The following is a 23154-nucleotide window of genomic DNA, read 5'->3' as shown; positions in this document are numbered from 1 at the left end:
TTATATCATCCTTGATTGCTAAATGCCTTCAGTTAATATTTTAGAAAAACTACTTTGCTAACAGAAGAAAAACAAGCTAGCAGAGAATGGTTTCGATCCATCGACCTCTGGGTTATGGGTCCAGCACGCTTCCGCTGCGCCACTCTGCTACAGCTGCCTCATGACTGAATTACCAAGCAGCAGAAAAAAACTGAATTTATCGTTTTAACCAGCCACACGGACCAGCAGCCCATTGCAAGCTAGCAAGCCAATATAGAAAGTGTCACATGACAATTGTTCGTGTGGTGTTTTAGCTTGCTGGAATCATCTTATTTAGAAACTTTATTTTTATTTTTGAAGGCGCACATTGTAAGTGATATTCTGGAAGAGGAGACTCCCTTTTCAAAGCGCGTTGAAACAAGCAATCAGCAGCGACAGTGCTTCCCGGCAGCTTTTGTCGAAATTCTCTTTTTATATGTATTTTCTGTTAACATTAGTTTATGGATAATCTTGTTTGCTTTTAAACCAATTAAATTGTTACAAAAAAGACTGTTCTATAGTCCATTCATTTTAATTCCGTACAAGGTCTTGTTGTACTAGTGCTCAAATACACACTCCCTTTTTTCTTTATATATTTACCCGAAACCTCGCTTAATATAATTTTAGGAAATGACATGTCAGCACTGTGCTTGCATCTAGAACGCGTCTGCCGATGAAAATAAAAATACGGCTAAAAACAAAACAGTATTCGGTTCAACAGACAGTCAGTATCTTAAAAACAAATACGCGAAATACTCCGTGTCTGTCTGTACAAGTTTGAAATTTAATTGCGCCGCCCCTGCTAGCTCTGCGACGCTCAGCCAATAGGCAGGGACGGGACGTTGAAAATAATTGTGGGAAATGTGGGATCAGGTATAGAAGCAAAGGGATATTTCAAGGTCTTAAAACGACATTTCCCACAATTCCTTCAACAAGTAGTGACTTCAACAAGTAGTCTGTTTACAACAAAAATGCAATCTGTGTTAGGAACGCTATTTTAGTCGGATTTAAAATGGAAATTAAAATGGTATTGAGTGCTGACAAGAGTTTGGTATCAGCTGTTGATTTCCTTGAAACAATCTTTTATAGTAAAATGAACACGTTTATTGCTTTTAAAGATAAGCCAAATTGAACTGTCAGAAGTAGGGTTTGGAAAGACAGAGTCCTTGAGTCTGGCGCCTTAGACCACTCGGCCATACTGACGAGCTACGTTTATTACACCAGAAAAATGCATTATTTATTTCAGCACAGACTAGGCTTATACCAAGGCCCAATTGGGTTTATTACGCACATACCAACTGTTGCTCCATGAATGATGTAATGACAACTGTAAAAAAAAGAAACGGATTGAAGCCAACACAAAAAAAGGATTTTAAATGTGAGGTGATGTGAATAGAGTCAAATACATTTGCACAAATATATATATTTTTTATTCTTATATATATATATATATATATATATATATATATATATAAGAAATGCGAAAAGCATCGTCCCTGGGTGGGCTTGAACCACCAACCTTTCGGTTAACAGCCGAACGCGCTAACCGATTGCGCCACAGAGACCAAACTGTTAGACCGCCAAAGCATACGGGAGTGATTGGCAAGGCGAGATGCTGCAGAACGTGAGCGAGGGAGCAGAACTCAGCCGAACCTGAGACCACATCTAAGAAGAAAGCAACACGGGGCAGGAAAGTCTATGTAATCCATTATGGTAGCACATTCAAAATTCAAACTACACAGATAGACACGGAGTATTTAACTTATTTGTCTTTAAACTACTGACTGTCTCTGTTGAACCGAATACTGTTTTGTTTTTAGCCGTATTTTTATTTTCATCTGCAGACGCGCTCTGGATGCAAGCACAGTGCTGACAAGTCACTCTAAAACGTTTGCTTTGCAAGTTAATTAACACATGTAACAGTTAATAGCGGTTAATCCATGTGTTAATTAAATTCAGTGATTGATTTGTTCACATATTACAATGCTGTTTTCAGGATTCCCGCATACTCTGAACATGCACAATGTAATATGGCAATGGAATGACAGGGAAACCACTGCTTTCTTCCCTCTGGTCGTGTATTGTCAGGCTGACTACTATCCATATGAAAGTGCCGCAGTCACCTAAAGGATAAGGCACTGGCCTCCTAAACCAGGGATTGTGGTTTCGTCAATGTTTTATTAAAAACGAACTGTGTGTATATGCAACCGCAGTCTCTCTCGTTAACAGATTAACGTTTCTGCAATTCTGCTTTCTAGTGGAAAAAATGTTAGGCGGTTACGTTTTCACTTTCAACCACAGTGCTTAGCGGCAGCTTTTGTCAATATTCTCTTTTTATGTTCATTTTCTGTGAACATTAGTTTATGGATAATCTTGTTTGTTTTAATCCAATTAAAAAATTGTTAGAAAACAATTACCATTCTTTAGTCCATTCGTTTTAATTCCGTACATGGTCTTGTAGTAGTGCTAAAATATACACTGCCTTCTTAAATTTTGTAGCATACAAAAACATATTTCAAGATCACAATGGTGGTAATCTCGATCAAAAACTATTGCAATGTGAATCAAAATGGATCTTTATCTCCATACGGTACAACCTGAGGGATTAAATCAAGAGCTAGGATTATCATGTTTTCTGTGATCTTTCATAAGAGCTGAAATAAATTATAGCGCTTTGAGATTATATCTGTTACTAGCGGATTGTTTGGAAACACGCTAAATGCTCCGTGTCTGACTGTACAGTTTGATATTTGAATGTGCCGCCCCTGCTTGTTCTGCGACGCTCAGCCAATAGGCAGGGACAGGACGTTGAAAAGAATTGTGCTTATCGCCACTTACAAGGAAATTGTCAAACTTTGTATTCGTCCTCATAACGTGTTAGAAAATGTAAACAGCAGTTGGAGAATGCCGAAGTCGATCATCCTAGCATGTTAAACGAGGGCATTTCTCATGTAAGCTACTTCCAGTAATAGATCCTGAGACCACGATCCAGTGGCCAACGGAGATGTTTTTCAAAGTAATATGTTATTTGGAATATTAAAACAGTCAAGTTAAATAACACATGTTTGGACACAATATTTCAGTGACTTCAACATGTAGTCTGTTTACAACAAAAATGCAATCTGTGTTAGGAACGCTATTTTAGTCCGATTTAAAATGGAAATTAAAATGGTATTGAGTGCTGACAAGAGTTTGGTATCAGCTGTTGATTTCATTGAAACAATCTTTTATAGTAAAATGAACACATTTATTCCTCTGGTCGTGTATTGTCACGCTGACTGCTATCCAGCAGTGTGGAGTAGTGGTTAGGGCTCTGGACTCTTGACCGGAGGGTTGTGGGTTCAATCCCCAGTGGGGGACACTGCTGTTGTACCCTTGAGCAAGGTACTTTACCTAGATTGCTCCAGTAAAAACCCAACTGTATAAATGTTTAATTGTATGTAAAAATAATTTGATATCTGAATAATGTGATATGTTGTAACAATTGTAAGTCGCTAAGAAATAAGTAATAATAATAATAATAATCTCCATCTGAAAGTCACCTAAAGGATAAGGCACTGGCCTCCTAAACCAGGGATTGTGGTTTTGTCAGTTTTATTTAAAAGTGTGTGTGTATTTGTTCTTGGTCTTTGATTTATGTGGTCTGTGTTTATAGATCTTGGCACGTTGCACTAAGTGGTTAAGGTGATGGGCTTGAACTCTGTTGGTGTCGTGTACCTTTTTATGTCTTCGTTGTTAATTCTTAAAGGTCTGTTAAGCTTAAAGGTATCAATTATTACTTGCTGTACTTAAAATTTCTTCCAAACTAGTATTTGCAAACACATTAAAAAAATTAAATAGTGTGGAATAGAAACAAAGAAAGCCTTGACCTCGACGTGATTTGAACACGCAACCTACTGCTCTGGAGTCAGACGCGCTACCGTTGCGCCACGAAGTCCTGCCATAGTTCATGCTTGTTATGCAATGCTAGAGTGCACAGCAAGCATGCCAAACACATGCTAATTCCGATGTTGATACTAGGAAAACACTCGGTATCACCAGGGTTATAGGAAACAGCCGACTCAACATTTGTTCGTAGTCAGCAGTGCTATGAAGTTGTCGGAAGTGTGTTTGATTCTCAACTTAAAAGTAAAGAAAACATAAAACAATGCGATTTGCTTTTATAATGTTTATTATTTGAAACGTGGGCATAAACACAGTTGTACTGGCTGGGAATCGTCTCGGGTCAATTACTTGGAAAGCAGCTATGCTGACCAATATATCACCAACGAGGGAAAGCTGGCAGTACTGAGTGACAAAAATGACGGATTCTCTCAGCGCGTCTCCTCTGAATGCGCACTGGCACAAAGGGGCTTTGCTCGTCTAATTACGTGGCAGAATGCAATAATGTATTGGGTTAATTTACCAACAAAAGAAGCATTAATAAAAGTGTATGTATTTTTTGTGAATAAACTATCTTGCTTCTACGATGGGACCAGAGACCTTACATCCACAATCTAATGATCGGCCAAACCCAGAACTACCTTGTCTTGACCAGGGAGTCATATTGTAAAAACAAAGTGAAATGGCTCCACTGGGGATCGAACCCAGGGCCTTCTGCGTGTAAAGCAGACGTGATGACCACTACACTATGGAACCTTGTCAGAATGTGAATTTTGTGTTTGAAACGCATTGGCAATTATTAACATTACTATGAACAAGTGATGAACTAGAAAGGAAACCGAATCAGACACCGTCATGCCGGGAGTAGGGAAGTTGTTTTACCCACATATTTGTTAAGACTATACTTTCAGGGATCATTTCTATAGTTTGTTTCTAGTGAAATGCGTTTCTAAAGTGTCTGGTCTCGCTAACCATAATGAGGAGTTACAGTGTTTTCTTCTGAGCGTGAAGCGGGTCTTGAAAGCTACTTCACTGTAGCTGTTGTTGATCATTGATGAACGTTCCGCTCTCTTTTGAGGGTGGAGGAAGAAAACAGGCTGAGTGGTTCACGACATTTTATAAATGGTAAACAAAAGATTTAAAAAAGCGTTTTAGATTTGTTAGCATCGTGATATGTGATATGTATTACAAAAGAAAGTTTCATTAAGATAGGATATATTATCTAGTTTAAGTGTGGGTTATTAATATGAAATAACAGTGGATTTTGTGTTTTAGGTGACGCCTAGTGGAAGAGAAGTTTATTACATGCATTTGCAGTCGGAAACTGGAGCAAAATAATCTGTTACACTCACATTTTGGTGCATGTGGCGGTTTAGCTGGAAACAGTATTTTCATATTAGAAATGACTGTTAGTATAACAAGGAAACTGCAAGCAAGGACTAAAAACACCAGCATGACTATGAGCTGGCTGAGGCTGAAGATGAAGGGCGTCCTTTGTTGAGGGTAAAATGGATAAATGCCATTGTAGAATATCATCTTTCAATGAGCTGAAAACAAACACGGAACAGTGCAAACAGTTATTCCGTACTTCTCGCTGACCAGAACACTAACATGCTGTCTGCAAACGTTACTGTCTTTGTTAAAAATAAAGACAGGAAAATCAAATAATGGTTTTTAGCTGGTTGACTAGTCATTAAAATGTGCGTCCTTGAACAGCTTCTAATGTTTTCAAACTGTATACTACTTTATCTTTATAATATTTTCAAAAATATTATATTGAATATTATTCTAGGCAAAATATGCTAAACCATCGCGTTGTGTGTGTGTGTATATATATATATATATATATATATATATATATATATATATATATATATATATATATATACTATACATACACATATATATATATATATATATATATATATACACACACATATATACACATACTATATATATATATATATATATATATATATATATAATAACACAACTAATAACTTACCTACCTTTTATCCAGTGATCTCGGTATATTGAGCAATTGGAATTTATTAAGATCTCTCCGGGGCGCAATGATGTGCATGAAGAGGAAAAGAGGGTGAGTTTTGATCCTTTCTCTTTTGTTATAGCTCCCTCCAAGATATCATACAGGATGATGTTATATTTACTTAGTTTGTGCAGGAAATATCTCGGGTACAGTGTCTCTGTACCCACTTCTTCAGGAAATCCACGATTCACTCTGAAGCAAGAACTCGGCTCAAAGTGTTCTTTGTCTTCTCGGTAGGAGCTGAAGGCTCGTCTCCATATAAAGCCTATTGGTATGCATTGTGCTGTAGTGTCTGGTGCTGTTTTATCCAGTTGTCTTAAAGCAATACTGTATTACTGAATATATTAAGTGTATGCTATTTTGTTTTTATGATTTACTAAAAAAATAAAAATAAATAAATAATTTTAACTACATAAACCGACCAGCCAGAGCAACGCACTTAAAGGTATTTTATTTTATTTATAAATGCCGTTTGCTAATAATTTGCATTAAATGCAAAATTAAAGATAGGTATGTTTTCATATAGGATTTACAATCTGATACTAGCATGCTATTTTTGGGCAGCCAATTATCTATTCTGTGTGCCCATCCAAGATACTGGTATTTCCAAAAGAGGGCGCTCTTGAACCTTTGCAGGTCCAGCCTTCAAATCACGAACCTGGAAATCCGTTAGATCGGTGGTTCCCAACCCCGGGCCTGGGGGCCAACTGTGTCTGCTGCACTGCACGAAAAAAATGGTTTACAAATGGTGTAAACCTATTGTAAAACTAAACAAACTTAAAGTTTGCAAGGTTTGCACATGTTGCAAATCTATTGTAAACTTTATTTTTACAAATGGTTTACTAGACCAAGAACATAATGGAGGTCTTTTAGTCCATTTGGACCTCAGGTGTGCACATTAGTAAAATAATGGTTTACAAACTATGTAAACCTTTGCAAATGTATAGTTTAGAATGGTTTGCATAACTTGAATTGTAAACAGTATTTTTTCGTCAGGTTTACAAAGTGATACAAACTTATTTCCACAGCATGCCCTTTTGGACATTAAGTTTAAAATGTTGTAAGCCTGTCTTTGTGAATGGTTTACACATACCATTTTAACCTGTTTTTTTTGCATTACCTCTGTAAACAGCTGTGCACATAGCCATTAAATTTGCCAAATTTTAACCCCCCGTTTTTGTATTCTACATAGCAAAGTTACTCGACTTGCAAGACGTTTGATTTAATCTGTTTAAAGTTACAATGAAAGGTCTTGCTAATGTTCTTTATTTAATGCAGTATCATTAAACCTGAAGTATTTACACTAGTTTGCAAACAAAGAAAATAAGCCATATAAGAATACAATACCTTTTGTAAAGTTAGCTAAAACAGTTAGGCAACTTTTAAATTAATACCAAACAAGTTTTTTTAAGCATTTGTTTTTATTATTAAATATGCAAGCATAGATAACAGCATACAACATATTTAGTTTTCCAGTAGGCCTTTTATTTATTTATTTATTTACAGTGGCTCATTGAGGACATTGAAAATGTCTTTGTTATGTCGAGATCACAAGATCATTCTTCTCAGGATCTTGATCTTAGGAATAATGTGATAAGGAACCATATAAATAATAATAATAATAATAATAATAATAATAATAATAACAATAAGAAAAACACAATTCACAAAATGGGAGTCAAAACCATGTAAGATATCTCTTCCCAAATCTGTTATAACTTTAAATCGTGTCCTTTAAATTTCACCCATGTTAATCTTTAATCAACCATGAAAACTCAGCAGGCAAATCTGGTCTTTTGTAATTTGAAAATGTTCCTCTTTTGCAAGGAAGTTTGGATTTCCCTTTTTTTCAGAATGCCAAATGCAGCATCACATGCTTTTTTCCCCCTCTTTAAATTTTTGTGACTCCCATTTTCGTGGTCAAATTACCTTCACAGATATTTTTTCTCCTTCATTAAAGGGATTATCTTCCTCCTCAGATTCTTCCGTGCTCATCACAGTGACTTCCACAGGGAACACTTTAAAGACACTTATCTTCTTTTTTCTCCTCCTCCGATGCTGATGAAAGAGGGACCCCCTGTATTCGAGTCTGACATTTCTAAAAAATAAAATACAAAATATATATATAATGATGATACTACTTAATTAATTAATTCATCAATTAATTACTGCATATATATAATAGATGTTTTGCAGTGTTGCTCATATACAACCACCTCAACCAATATTACTTTTTTTATTCTGAGGAACCATACTTTTGTCCAATCCGTTTTAGCTACAATACAATACAATATATAGCACTTAAAGAGTGTTTGTTTTAACATTAACAAATATACTATTTTTGTTCCCTTTGTGGTAGGGGTGGGAATTTCGAATAATTAGGTTTTCGAGTATTCTATTAGAAAAATTTGAGCATTCAACCTCTAAATAGAATGAACTGTAATGCAATACGCAAGATATAAAATAAAAATTCACACTAGAACTTTAATAAAAAAAACTGAAAAAATTAAACTGCATTTTGACCTTGTTTAACAACTGCTATAAAACATACATTACTTAAAGTGGAGACATACCTGCGCATGTTGATTCCAGAAGATTTTAAATTTGTTGGTACCCTTACAGATCATTGAAATAATGCTTCATTCCTCCTCAAAAGTAATGAAATTAAAAGCTATTTTATCATGTATACTTGCATGCCTTTGGTATGTCATAGAATAAAGCAAAGAAGCTGTGAAAAGAGATGAATGATTGCTTATTCTACAAAGATATTCTAAAATGGCCTGGACTCATTTGTTGGTACCCCTTAGAAAAGATAATACATAATTGGATTATAGTGATATTTCAAACTAATTAGTTTATTTAATTAGTAGCACACATGTCTCCAATCTTGTAATCAGTCATTCAGACTATTTAAATGGAGAAAAGTAGTCACTGTGCTGTTTGGTATCATTGTGTGCACCACACTGAACATGGACCAGAGAAAGCAGAGAGTTGTCTGAGGAGATCAGAAAGAAAATAATAGACAAGCATGGTAAAGGTAAAGGATACAAGACCATCTCCAAGCAGCTTGATGTTCCTGTGACAACAGTTGCAAATATTATTAAGAAGTTTAAGGTCCATGGAACTGTAGCCAACCTCCCTGGGCGCGGCCGCAAGAGGAAAATCGACCCCAGATTGAACAGAAGGATAGTGCGAATGGTAGAAAAAGAACCAAGGATAACTGCCAAAGAGATACAAGCTGAACTCCAAGGTGAAGGTACGTCAGTTTGTAATCGCACCATCCGTCGCTTTTTGTGTGAAAGTGGGCTCCATGGAAGAAGACCCAGGAGGACTCCACTTTTGACAGAAAAACATAAAAAAGCCAGACTGGAATTTGCTAAAATGCATATTGACAAGCCACAATCCTTCTGGAAGAATGTCCTTTGGACAGATGAGTCAAAACTGGAGCTTTTTGGCAAGTCACATCAGCTCTATGTTCACAGACGAAAAAATGAAGCTTTCAAAGAAAAGAACACCATACCTACAGTGAAACATGGAGGAGGCTCGGTTATGTTTTGGGGCTGCTTTGCTGCGCCTGGCAAAGGGTGCCTTGAATCTGTGCAGGGCACAATGAAATCTCAAGACTATCAAGGCATTCTGGAGCGAAACGTACTGCCCAGTGTCAGAAAGTTCTGTCTCAGTCGCAGGTCATGGGTTCTCCAACAGGATAATGACCCAAAACACACAGCTAAAAGCACCCAAGAATGGATAAGAACAAAACATTGGACTTTTCTGAAGTGGCCTTCTATGAGTCCTGATCTGAATCCTATCGAACATCTATGGAAAGAGCTGAAACTTGCAGTCTGGAGAAGGCACCCATCAAACCTGAGACAGCTGGAGCAGTTTGTTCAGGAAGAGTGGGCCAAACTACCTGTTAACAGGTGCAGAAGTCTCATTGAGAGCTACAGAAAATGTTTGATTGCAGTGATTGCCTCTAAAGGTTGTGCAACAAAATATTAGGTTAGCGGTCCCATCATTTTTGTCCATGCCATTTTCATTTGTTTTATTATTTACAATATTATGTTGAATAAAAAATAAAAAAGCAAAGTCTGATTTCTATTAAATATGGAATAAACAATGGTGGATGCCAATTACTTTTGTCAGTTTCAAGTTATTTCAGAGAAAATTGTGGATTCTTTATTTTTTGTGGAGGGGTACCAACAAATTTGAGCATGTCTATATATATATATATATATATATATATATATATATATATATACACACACACACACACACACACACTACCGGACAAAAGTTTTAGAACACCCCCATTTTTCTAGTTTTTATTGAAATTTAAGCAGTTCAAGTCCAGTGAATAACCTGAAATGGTACAAAGGTAAGCGGTAAACTGCCAGAGGTTAAAAAAAAAAGAGTTTAGGTTACCAAAAACTGAAAAATAATGTACATTTCAGAGTTATACAAAAAGGCCTTTTTCAGGGAACAAGTAATGGGTTAACAACTTACAGCTGTTCTGCAGCAATGGAAGTAAATTAAGCCTTGAAAGTTGATGCTAATAATTCCTATAGGTGTCCGAACTTTTGTTGATTACTTACAAACCCTCTGTCTGTATAAAAGCAGTGTTGGAACAGACTGTGTTACTACACCCTCTTAAGCATTATTTGGACAGTATTGTACTGCAGGAAGTAGTATATTGCTCTCATAATGGCGAGAAAAAGGCAATTAACAAAGACAGACAGTCCATTATAACCCTTAAAAGTGTAGGTCTTTCCTTTAGAGAAATTGCAAAGAAAGCCAAGGTGTCAGTGAGTACAGTTTCCTACACCATCAAAAGGCACTTGGAAACTGGAGGAAACTCTGACAGGAAGAGGTCTGGCAGACCCAAAGCCACAACAGAATCAGAAGACAAGTTTCTGAGAGTCAACAGCTTACGTGATAGGTGGCTCACAGGACAACAGCTTCAAGCACAGCTTAACACTGGTCAAAGTAAGCAAGTCTCAGTTTCAACTGTGAAGAGAAGACTTCGAGCTGCAGATTTGACAGGTCGAGTGGCAGTAAGAAAGCCATTGCTAAGATGGCAAAATAAGAAAAAGAGGCTTGCCTGGGCCATGAAGCACCGCCAGTGGACTACTGAAGACTGGAAGAAGGTCTTATGGACCGATGAATCAAAATTTGAAATCTTCGGTTCATCACGCAGGGTTTTTGTACGCCGTCGAGTAGGCGAAAGGATGGTTCCTCGGTGTGTGACACCAACTGTCAAACATGGAGGAGGAAGCGTGATGGTCTGGGGCTCTTTTGCTGGATCCAGAGTCGGCGACTTGCACAGAGTGAGTGGCACCCTGAACCAAAACTGCTACCACAGCATTTTGCAGCGCCATGCAATACCCTCTGGTATACGCCTAGTTGGTCAGTGGTTCATCCTACAGCAAGATAATGACCCAAAACATACCTCCAGGCTATGTCAGAACTACCTTAGAAGAAAAGAACAAGACGGTAGGCTTCAAATCATGGAATGGCCAGCACAGTCTCCAGACTTAAACCCCATCGAGCTGGTTTGGGATGAACTGGACAGAAGGGTGAAAGCAAAGCAACCTACAAGTGCAACACATTTGTGGGAACTTCTGCAACAGTGTTGGGAAGAACTTTCCGAACAATATTTGATTTCCATTGTAGAAAGAATGCCACGAGTGTGTTCGGCTGTTATATCTGCAAAAGGTGGCTACTTTGATGAGTCAAAAATTTAGATTAAATTTTGTTAAACAAAACGATTCCATGATTTCTTTTTTATCTCCAATTGTTTATTTGTTCTATGCTTTAATTTCAGAGTACATTGACACATTAAACTGCGTAAATTTCAATAAAAACTGGAAAAATGGAGGTGTTCTAAAACTTTTGACCGGTAGTGTATATATGCTAATTTTGTTGGTAGATCTCTTATCATACATAAAAAACATTTTAATCATTTATAATGTTATTCTGAGGGTGATTTATGTATGTCAGATTATTAAAGAATGTTTAATGCTATAAAAAAGAGTTCTGTCCAACATCTTTACATTCAAAAATAAGACTTACAGCTATTTTGTTTGTTCATAACCTGCTGGTAAATATACTATGCAATGCTAAACTTTCTATTCAATTGTACTCAAAATGTAATACCTATACAGCTGCAGCTTGCATTCATGGAAAAAGATGAAAATGAGTGACTAAATTTACTCACGTCTCTCTTGTTTTTCCTCCGAGCCTCCAGCTGTCTGCGTTCCCATATATTTTTTTCATTGTCTTTCCTTCGTAGATTGCACCAGTAGGTCTTTATGGCCACTAATTAAAAAAAAATAAAAATATGAATTTCTCATTTTATATATTCTCTATTTTTTATTCTTCTCCATTCACAACCAATTGCTACCAAATGATCTCTGCCCATAAGGCTATCCACTGGTCAGTAAGAGGGCAATGGCATGGGCTGGACCCCCATGTGCTTCGTCTGTTAAACACACTGCTGCTTGCTGGTGGATATTAAAACTTGGAACACTGTGCAACTATTCAGCTTACTGGTACGAACATACTTAATTTAATCTATGAAGATACTAACTAAATAATTACTCTAGTTACTCGTATTATCAGTTTTTGCTTCAAGAGCAATTACACATTTGAACTCACCAGCTATTTCATCATCTGAGGCTTCTGGGTTCCCCCCTTTGACATAATCCTTTATTTTTTGTGTTAGGCATGAATTTTTTGAACCTAGGATGATGCAGAAAAAAAAGAATACACAAGGATAACTGTCAAGATTGTGTGTAATCTAAAAGCTTCAGAAAAATGTATGTCAGACTTGTGAAGCAGACTGTTATATATTTGAATATTTACAGTCCAACACATGCAGCATACTAACAGAAACATGTTAATGAGATAAATACACTAGATATATTTCTTTAGAACTAAATTGTATTAATTTATTATAATTACATTTTGTTTAATTTTAATTCCCTGTGACCAAATTACCAAATCTGGTAATTTCCCTAGGATTTATCTAAAATGCAAATAAAGGGCAATTGGTTCAAATCCAGCATATAAACTGTCTTGAATGCCACGAATAGTAGGCATTTAAGTTGTGGTAACAAAATAGCTTCTATTGCATTGTAGTCAATCATGCAAAAACATTACACATTGGTAAACATAAAATTATGCAACGTTTGTGACCATGGATGACAACATATTCTGCTGGACCTTCAAGTAGTTCAAGTAACATAACAGTGTGTCAAAAAAGCCATCTGTGCAATGAACCCATTGAAAACAAAATCATATGCTCCACTTTTCTCTGAAATAATAGAAAACTTACTCCTCATTTGTGTCCCAGGTGGGCAGATTATCTGTTCCTGTCAAATATCTGTATGCTCTTCGAACCAAGTTCTGTAAAGTACAAGATACATTTGATGAGTGCATGGTTCCTCTTGCGCACTACATTTGTTAAATATATCTACAGTACGTATGAATATTTTAATGAAATATGCATGAATGGTTATACCTGCGTTAATGGTGATGTTTTTATTGAATCTCCCGAGGTCTTTTTTTTCTGAAGAAGTTCTATTGTTTGTTTCTGTATAAAACAAATACATTTTTAGATTTAAGTATTTATGAACAGAAGTTAAATCAGTTTTCTTTGTACATGTTAATGGTATAGAACAAAAATAGCCTAAAGCCTGGATAAAATCAAAACTTTGATCCACGAGCTAAATCGCAAATTACAAACCTGGTACTGATGACAGCTTTTTTGTTTGTCAGAAGGTTAGTCCTTCTACCCTAGAGGGAACTCTGCATTAATACTGGGTTTGTAATTTGCGATTTGCAGGTGGGTCAAAGTTTTGATTTGGTCCAAAACTTTTGCCATCATCAATCTTTTGCCCTCCAGTACTGTTTTTAATATATTATTACTGACAGACCAGCAGATATGCCTAATCCAAACTCATCTTCTTCACTATAACCAATAGGATAAATAGTTGTCCAAGCATGGCTCAGAACTATTAAAGTGCACATTAATTAAATAAATTACATACACTACTACACTAATAAAATGTTCAGTTACCTTGAAAGATGCAGTAAGTCTCCTGCATCCGCAGAAACATCAAGGGCAGACTCCTGAACAGTAGGTGTACATGTCTGCCTTTTACTGGGCTCCAGATTATTATTATTTTGCCTAACATATAAAAGACGTTACACAAGAGAAAACGTCATAAAGCCATTCACTGAAAGATCACTGTACATCATCTTCCACAATATGACTAGTTTGTTCCATACATCCACAATTTCCTGTTATTTAAGCCCTTAATATATATATATATATATATATATTATATATATATATATTCAAGTTTATTTTGAAAACCAGACCTGCTTAAAAGCATGGCTTCTTCTTAGGTTGCCTAAAAAGATAATGACAGATGTTGAAAAGTATATCTATAACAAACAGCACATAAATATAATGCCACTGCAAACACATTTTGTACATTAGGATCTGTTCATGAATAAAACTTGAGTCCAAATAAACAAGATTGTTTTATATACGCTTGAAATAACAGTAGGCTGTTTCTCCCATTTAAGCACATAAGCCACGTTAAGCACTTTGAAAGCCTATTGCGTATCTAGTATAGTTGTATTGTGCAGCACCTTCACACAGTATTATTAGTATGGTTATTATAATATTTTAAGTAACTTACCTAGTTTCTGCTGGAGTGGGATTTAGCAGCTAATTTTTTTTTTTTTTTTAACCGAGTTCATATTATAGTTCATAGCAAACTCACAACCAAGTATAATGCTGCGCATCAAAAAATACAACAAAGAGTATTTTGTTTTTAGATTAGTTTTATACAGCAGCGCCAAGCTGAGAGTGTACCGACTTTAAGCATAAAATGTAGGCTACTTGTCATGATCCAAGTGTTTTCTTTCCAAGAAAATAAATAGACATTTTTTTAGAAAATTTTTAAATGGCCACAGTTCCATTGTTTGCCGCACTTTGGGAACCCCTGACGTTAACCAACGATCCTGTAACCGCGTAAAAAAAAATAAAGTAGCCGATCTAAATGTGTAGCCTATTGTATCAGTTAGGCAGTAACAAATAAGCATTACAATACCAACCGATGGTGTTATGAATTATTATAGTGGCGCTATCGATTGACAGTTTTAACTGCATTGTAACACATTTGTTATATATTTAAATGCACATAATGCAAGCTGAGAGAATAGATTTTTAAAATTATGCCGCCCTCTGAATTTTGCCGCTCTAGGCATTTGCCTACTTCACCTACCAGCTAAAGCCGCCCTGAGTGTATAATTTCTTGAAATATATATATATATATATATATATATATATATATATATATATATATATATATATAAATAATCAATACTACACATGTGTATAGGCTATATCAAGTACCGTTGGTTCTAAAACTTAAAAATATAACTTATATAATACAAAGAACAAGTGTTTCTAAAATGATTAACATACTGGCCAATATTAATGCAACAATGGTAGATTTTTCTACTAAAAGCAGAACACCCTAGAAAGCAATATATTTTCGTATTTATTAACAAAATGACCATCTAAACAATCATATAATAAACCTACCTGCATTGCGTTTGACCCGTTTTCTTCATTCTCTTCATACCCAGCATTTCAATGCGATCTCTCTGAATGATAGAAATCCCACGCTGTATACTGGCGCGCAGAACATACTTATATCAGGGAAAGACGGGCGCTCAAAGGAAGAGACAGAAGACAACAGGAAGTAGAATCCCTTAAGACAGTCGGATAGATCGGTCAACATATTCAGGTAAGCTTGATAATATACTCATTTAACAAATACGTTTTTAATTAACATCGACTGATTTCATATTATCCATTATTCAGATATAGTATTATTATATTCTACAGATGAGCTATAATGTATTAATATTTTAATTTGTGTTAGGTTGGAGTTGACAAAAAGCTGTGTGGTAACGTTTTCAGCAACACGGAACAGTGATCTTGGGGACCGGCGTTAAGGTAAGCAGATCGTTCACAATTCAATGACTGTAGTTGCACAGTGTCTGGGGTTTTAATTTAATATTTTAAGTGGTGTCGGTGTATTAATTGGGATATGGATATTCTGATTCAGCTTTTCGAAGCTTTAAATATTTGCTCGAGGGGGTTATTCTATCTGTCTGCGTGTTATTATTATTTTTTAACTACATTTTTAACAAACTTTTCATCTCTACTCTATGTACTCTATTCACCACAGTGGCAAAACCATTAAAACCTGGTGTAAGTCAGACCAGCCAGTATGATTTCTATTAATTACGCGTGCTGCCAGATCAAGCAATGAAGACTTTATTTAACTATATAACGTTAAACTGCCTGTGCACAGAACACCCTCGATACAAGCGATATGCGATTCAAGCGAAAGATCAATCAAAACAAAGAATAGCTGCTGGAGTAAGCGATGAATTCGCTTTGGATAAAGGCATTAGCTAAATGTGTTAATAATATTAGGACGAGCCCTGTTTTTATTCTTCATATGACGCAATGATTAAAAAAAAAGAAAACTTTTGTTTTGATAGCACATGCTGCATGCCAGTTATACATAAACAAATAATGTAATCTAAATTGACTAAATTGACGTTAGTAAATTTAGCATTTATTAAAGAAATCAAAGTAATAATAGCATGCAGATAGCCTACTGCAAATGTGTTGGTAGAGTGGGGTCTGCCATTAAAATATCCAGCTACATGTTTAAAATAAGACATTTTGTCATGCTGAAACATATTAAAACCTATTCATATTTAAGTATGAACATTTTATACTGTAGAAACAAATGTCTTTACAATTCCTGTAGTACAGTTGTGTTTTTAGCCCAGTGAACGTGTAAAGGGCAGACAGGTACCTATTCTTCCAGGGACAGTGTTTTGTTGTGTGTGTCATTAGGGTTGCATTGGAAACTGCAAAGGGAAGGAAAGCAATGGAAAGCGCGGTTGTTTAGTTGTATTAGTAGGTTTTTAACATTTGAAATGGTTATACTTTTTGTATTGTGTAGGCCTACAATAAAATAGGTGTACAGTTATTTTTAACCTTCTTTGGCGTGGTTTAAGTTTTTTCAGTGTGGCTAAAAAATGACGAGTTGCTTTAGCCACAGTGGCTAACTAAATAAAATCCCTAGAGGGGACGTAGCTACTTATTTATTTTATTTAAGAGGTGCATGGTAATGTACAACACAGTACCTCTTGCGTTAGATGCTGTGTTATACTGTGAATTAGGAAAGCGTGAGTATTTTTAAAGTTTATTTTGAATTTCTATAAATCCGGTTGACTTAGAAGTCTGTGTTATTATTCAGTTCGGCGTGAGTATATGCTTTTGGCCAAAAAAACAATACGTTCATGACACAAGGATCAACACAAGCAGGCATACTATAGGCCTATGTGGTACAGACACATAAATTAATGTAAAAAAAACAAAAACGTTTTTTGATCACTGTGCTTACATCGATATTTGAAAATCATTCATTTAAATTAAATATTTACAAAAAAATCATATTTTGGCATAATGACTCATTTTACAGCCCCTATTATTCTTAAAATATATGAGGACTGTTGGCAATTAATTACTGCATCCTATTGTCCTATAGTGGGAATGCCTTGTATTACTTATGACTGAGTTTGTAGTTGATCATATTGCACATGATGAAATAGTTTCACAATTAGAAATGTTTATGATACTGCTTTATTCTTGCTAAGTGCAGTGTCATAAGTTCTGCCCTGTTTTGAAATTCAAAATTAACTTCATGTTGAAATTAGCTATTTGACCTGTATGATTTATTTATTTGTTTGTGTGTTTATACGGTGGAGTGCTCTGAGCGTCCTACACCAGAAACAAAACAAAGAGCAACTATCGCTTGGTCACTAGAAAAAAGTGGTTTGATATCACCCAACCAAATAGCTTTCCAGCGATAACTAGCATCGCAAGCCTTTCACGTGATCCAATGTTATAGACAGCTTGTAAGTTGTTTTAAAGCTATCGCTTTTTAAGCTAAGTAAAAAAAAAACAAAAACAAAAAACACCATTCTGATATTTGCAACAACAAAAAAAGCCGGTCAATGCCTCAAAACACTCCACTGACCCCATATATCAAACAAGCGCACACAAAACATTAATTTACAGTAGAAAAATATTACTATATGAATTATTACTATTATATGTGGTTTCTGTTGCACACTTTTCTTTGCAAATGTGTTTTTGCCACAGTTCGAGTTAAGTTTTTTAATAAAGTAATGCGTATTATTTCTTTACATCCAAACATACTCTTTCCTACTCCTGTGGAGGAGTGTCTCTGTCAGTGATGATAAAGCTGTTGCATTTTTAGATGTATTTTTTATTTAGCAGACACCTTTATCCAAGGCGACTTACAGAGACTAGGGTGTGTGAACTATGCATCAGCTGCAGAGTCACTTACAAATACATCTCACCCGAAAGATGGAGCACAAGGAGGTTAAGTGACTTGCTCAGGGTCACACAATGAGTCAGTGACGGAGGTGGGATTTGAACCGGGGACCTCCTGGTTACAAGCCCTTTTCTTTAACCACTGGACCTCTTTCTTTCTTATTTTTGTAGGCTGCTGCATGTACATACTTTTCGCTGCTTTGTTCTACTTCATCTTATTTGTGATGTCACCTGCTTCCGTTCAGATTATTAATTTCTTAAAGGCACAGTGCTGCAATACAGTGAACCTCGATCTACTATAGTAAATGGAATAATTAGGGCCATAAGAGTTTTAAATTAGGGCTGTCACTCGATTAAAATATTTGATCGGTTAATTTATGGGCATCAGCTAATTAATCTGTAGATTAATCGGTGCACATTTTAAAATAATGGTAACGGTCTTAAAGCAGGTACTCAGAAACTTGACCAGAAGTTTTTATGAAATATTTTCAGAACATTTCTTGTTAAGATTTTTTCTTAAATGGGAAGTGATTCATCAAAGTTTCGCTCTTTTTTTATTTTATAGATTTCCTGAAGAAAAGCGAGCCAGATGAGAAGAGAGTGATATGTGAAATTTGTGAAGTCAGCTATAATTCTGTACATTATGAGCAATACCACGAGCATCGTTATACAAAAGGAACTGATCATCAACTGGAGAAGAATATAGAGCCAAATGAAAGAAACCTGGAAAGTGGACGGTAACAAAGATGTGCCCAAAAATGTATCTGATGAAAATGTTTTGTAATTCTTTCCTGTATCTGAATTTAATATTGAGAACCACTCTGACAGTGAAAATGAAGAACAGTGGGAAGCAACTGCGGAAAAAGAGATGGCTGTAAATATTGAAGCAGGAATTTCTCAGGATTTAGATTATGTAGCAGAACAACTATACACAAGCCCAGCAAAAGTTCATGACAAAGTGCTGAGGTCTTTTAGATGGTTATGTCTTTTTTTGATGGTGTTGCAGACACATTTTTTTTTATTTATGATGTGGCAATCGACACTTGGTTACAATTTTTTAAAGATTTGCTGACTGTGTTTGCTGAACCAGGAGGTGTCCTTGGATTGACACTTACTGTCTTACCTTTCATTTCCTCTTATTCTCTGAATCATAGGCAAGTGTTGACGCACGTCTCTGAGTGGTCTGTCGCGCTATGTCCGTGGTTCGTTCATTTCCTCTTATTCTCTGAATCATAGGCAAGTGTTGACGCACGTCTCTGAGCGGTCTGTCGCGCTATGTCCGTGGTTCGTTCATTTCCTCTTATTCTCTGAATCATAGGCAAGTGTTGACGCACGTCTCTGAGCGGTCTGTCGCGCTATGTCCGTGGTTCGTTCATTTCCTCTTATTCTCTGAATCATAGGCAAGTGTTGACACACGTCTCTGACCGGTCTGTCGCACTATGCCCCTGGTTCATTCATTTTCTCTTTAATGACAATCAAAGTGTCTGTTGCACTGGTTTGTTCATTCTGCTGTCTTCTCAAAATGCTAAAAATGTGTTACATGTAATTGTTGTTCTAAGAAAAAATAATGTTTGTCTCTATCTCTAATTGAGATAGGAGTCTGGAGGCTCCATTTAGGACAGTAGTCCTGGCGAGTGCGGGTCTCCAGTTTGTGTGTGGTGAGTTATGTTTTTTTTTTTGTGAGTGTTTGAGTTGTTTTGTTGAAATTGTTTGTTTATTTGGCTTATTAATAAATACACACACTGGTGCTTGCACCTGCCATCTCCTGTCTCTGCGGTTATGTTTATTATTTTTATTAATATGAGAAATAATCTTGATATTTCTTACATTGTACTTTTTTGTGGACATTCATGAAAAAGTACATTAGTACCTCAGTATTCGGTAAGTTATTTTTACTGTCAACATGTTTCTACATTTTAATCAACTGTCGTAAAATGGTGATCTTATTTGGTAATACTCATTTTTTCAAATACTTATTTCATAGTATTGTAGGGCAACACTGAAAATTATGCTTTTGGTCATACCAGTAAAGGTCATTCTTTCATTTTTTTCATTTACTTCTATAGTTTATTACAACCACTGTACGCCTAAGAGGTGTGGTTTTCTGTAATAGTTTGTATATTTATTGTAAATCATGGAAGTTACACTTGATTCTAATTTAAACATATTATTGATTTTTATTTCCGACATGCTCTTTTAAATATTCAAAGGTCCATGTATTATTACTGTTGGTACGATTTATTATTTAACACTGTGATTGTAATTTTGTATTGCTGCCATCTTGGCCAAGGTTCTTGAAATATATATTTTTCTCTCAAGTGACTTCCTGATTTAAGTAAAAGTTAATTTTTCAAATCATTAATCATAATAAAATACATTTTTTTTTATTATCTGTACCTTGAGTTAAAGAGCTTATCAGAATTAAGTTGATGTTGTTTCTTACCCTGATTTGATGTTTATATTCTACATAAACATTACTTTAACATATAAATAGTATTGTTCTTTTTGCAGACTTAAAGCAAATATTATTCTAACCTCTCTATACCCTAGGCGCATATATATAGATAGATAATTAATGCTGCTCTTGAATTAAACCCTCACTCAGATGTCAGCTTTTTTCTACCCCTGCTCAAAAACTAAATTAAGAAACTCGCAACTCTGGCTATGTACATGTGATGCTCCCGAAGAGACTACAGCCTCAATCCACCATGTAACACAAACTAATGTACACACACCTTAGTAAGCAAATGTTAATTTATGGTACAGTCCTGACAGACAACCCAAGATGAACTACTTACAGCACAGCAGACCTTTATGTTTTTTTTTTTTTTTTCCCGGCAGAGTTCAGTGCCAACACAGCAGGGGATAAAACAAGGAGGAAGATGGGCCGAATGGCCTCCTCATTTGTAAACTTTATGTTCTTCTTAGGGGCTGTCTGCCCTCAGCTTGGAAGGTGAAAACTTAACTCAAATTGAATCACTTTAGGAAACAACAGCCAAGTACAATTTAGTTAGGGTAATGAAAGATAAGTTAAGTAGTCGAAGGTAGGTGATGAGGAGACACCAGAAGGTGGTGAAACACGGCATTGTCCTGATGCTTATGGACAGCTGATACCATCAATGAGGGACAAGAGATGAGAAGGAGTGAGCCCGGGATATAGAACATTGCATGTGTTTGCCCAGAGCATTCAGCATGATGGACTGGTCATGCCTTCCATGAGCAGTTGATTTTGCTGAGCATACCGTGGGCAAACACATGTAATGTTGCTTAACACTTTTTTATGGTATAGTGATAAAAAAAAAAAAAAATCACAATGAAATACTGCAAACTGCCAACCCACAAAAATGGTATTGATAGTAGGATTTCACTATGTCATCAGTTTTATATATTTGTTTTCAGAGAATGTGAGGCACTGAAAACCTAGGAAAGCTCTGACAATTAAAAAAAAAAAAATTACACTTAAGCTTTCTCCTAAAGTTACAAAACACAATTAAAAAGACTGGGGGAATCGGCTAACAATGTAAACTATATGGCCCCTGCATTATCCCTTCAATACTATTTTATACCAGAAAGATTGTGAGTAAACCATGTAAATATACCTTTTTTAACCTAAGGTTTAAAATGGTTTACAATTGTAGTGTATACTAGGTACAAATCAGTTTTACTCAATATATGTTTCTTGTAAACATTATGCAAACTTAAATTTTACAAGTGGTTTCCTATACACCTGCAAACCTTTTGTAAACCTAAGGTTTTTTGGTGTGTAGTTTACAAGCATTGTGCAAACATTGTAAACATAATGTTTACTCACATAGGTGTGTGTAAACTTAATGTAAACATACAGTTTACAAAATGGTTTACTATGACGTTGTAAACCCCTGCAAACTTCAGGTTTACAAATTGTTTACAAATGTACTCAATTTGTAAACCTTTATTTTCGTGCAGTTCCCTGGTAAGGCTGTAGTATCAGAGAATTAGTGTCTAACAGTATTCAGTGTCCCTGTGATGAATTCTGCAAAAACTGATTTATAAGAAAAAAAAAAAGATTGCCAGGAAATGCAAAATGCCTTTTTTTAATATCTCTGGAACAGTAAGTGATAGAGACACCATTCAAAAAGTTCCTGAATCAAAAAAAGCAATTGTTTTTTTGCGGATTTACATGTTATCCTATGGGAATTTGTAAAGTTGCGGTTTGGTGTAAAATTTTTATTTTCCCTTTAAATTCGAAATGCCTTGTGCTATCGTTACATAGGTAATAGTTTAATCTACACAACAAGACCGTTCATGGGTTGTAATTCCACACCTGCACTAAATAGCAAGTGTTATTGTGTGTGTGTTTTACGTTTTTGGTGAAAACGCCTATACTTTTCAATGGGAATCGTATTAAAATTAATATTTCAATAACCCCTGGTGCTACCACCTTATCCAAGGTATCGTTGGATAGGTATGATTGCAAGCTACAAAACAACATCGTTCCCGAGTTTGGGTTTGACTGCTACAGTAAATAGCGACCATAAATGTGTTTTGTTTACACTTGGTAAAAGATGTCCCATTCGTTTCAATGGGAGTTTTTTAAAAAATGAATATTTCAAGAACCACAGGTGCTATCAATTTAATCAAGCAATGCCTGGAAAGGTATTACTGCAACCTACAAAACACCAATTCCGAGTTGTTATTTGGTCTGATTGTTCATTTAGTATGTAGGCCTTTAAATAGGAATAGCTTTGACCTGCTATATTCCATA

The 23154-nt window shown here is 35.7% G+C and overlaps 3 non-coding genes across 3 annotated transcripts; 1 reads left to right on the top strand and 2 right to left on the bottom strand.

Annotated features, from left to right (window-relative positions):
* Window positions 1-1509: 1509 nt before the first annotated feature.
* Window positions 1510-1583, bottom strand: trnan-guu (transfer RNA asparagine (anticodon GUU)). The gene has a single exon. It is a non-coding gene; the product is annotated as a tRNA-Asn (tRNA).
* Window positions 1584-4583: 3000 nt separating this feature from the next.
* trnav-uac (transfer RNA valine (anticodon UAC)) lies at window positions 4584-4656 on the bottom strand. The gene has a single exon. It is a non-coding gene; the product is annotated as a tRNA-Val (tRNA).
* Window positions 4657-4795: 139 nt separating this feature from the next.
* LOC131705593 (small nucleolar RNA U3) lies at window positions 4796-5006 on the top strand. Its single transcript, XR_009310541.1, has one exon. It is a non-coding gene; the product is annotated as a small nucleolar RNA U3 (small nucleolar RNA).
* The last annotated feature ends 18148 nt before the right edge of the window (window positions 5007-23154 follow it).

The sequence above is a fragment of the Acipenser ruthenus genome, chromosome 35, assembly GCF_902713425.1.
Source record: "Acipenser ruthenus chromosome 35, fAciRut3.2 maternal haplotype, whole genome shotgun sequence".
Lineage (NCBI taxonomy): Eukaryota > Metazoa > Chordata > Actinopteri > Acipenseriformes > Acipenseridae > Acipenser > Acipenser ruthenus.
The sequence above is the reverse complement of the archived record's forward strand: the minus strand, read 5'-3'. Positions and strand labels throughout refer to the sequence as shown.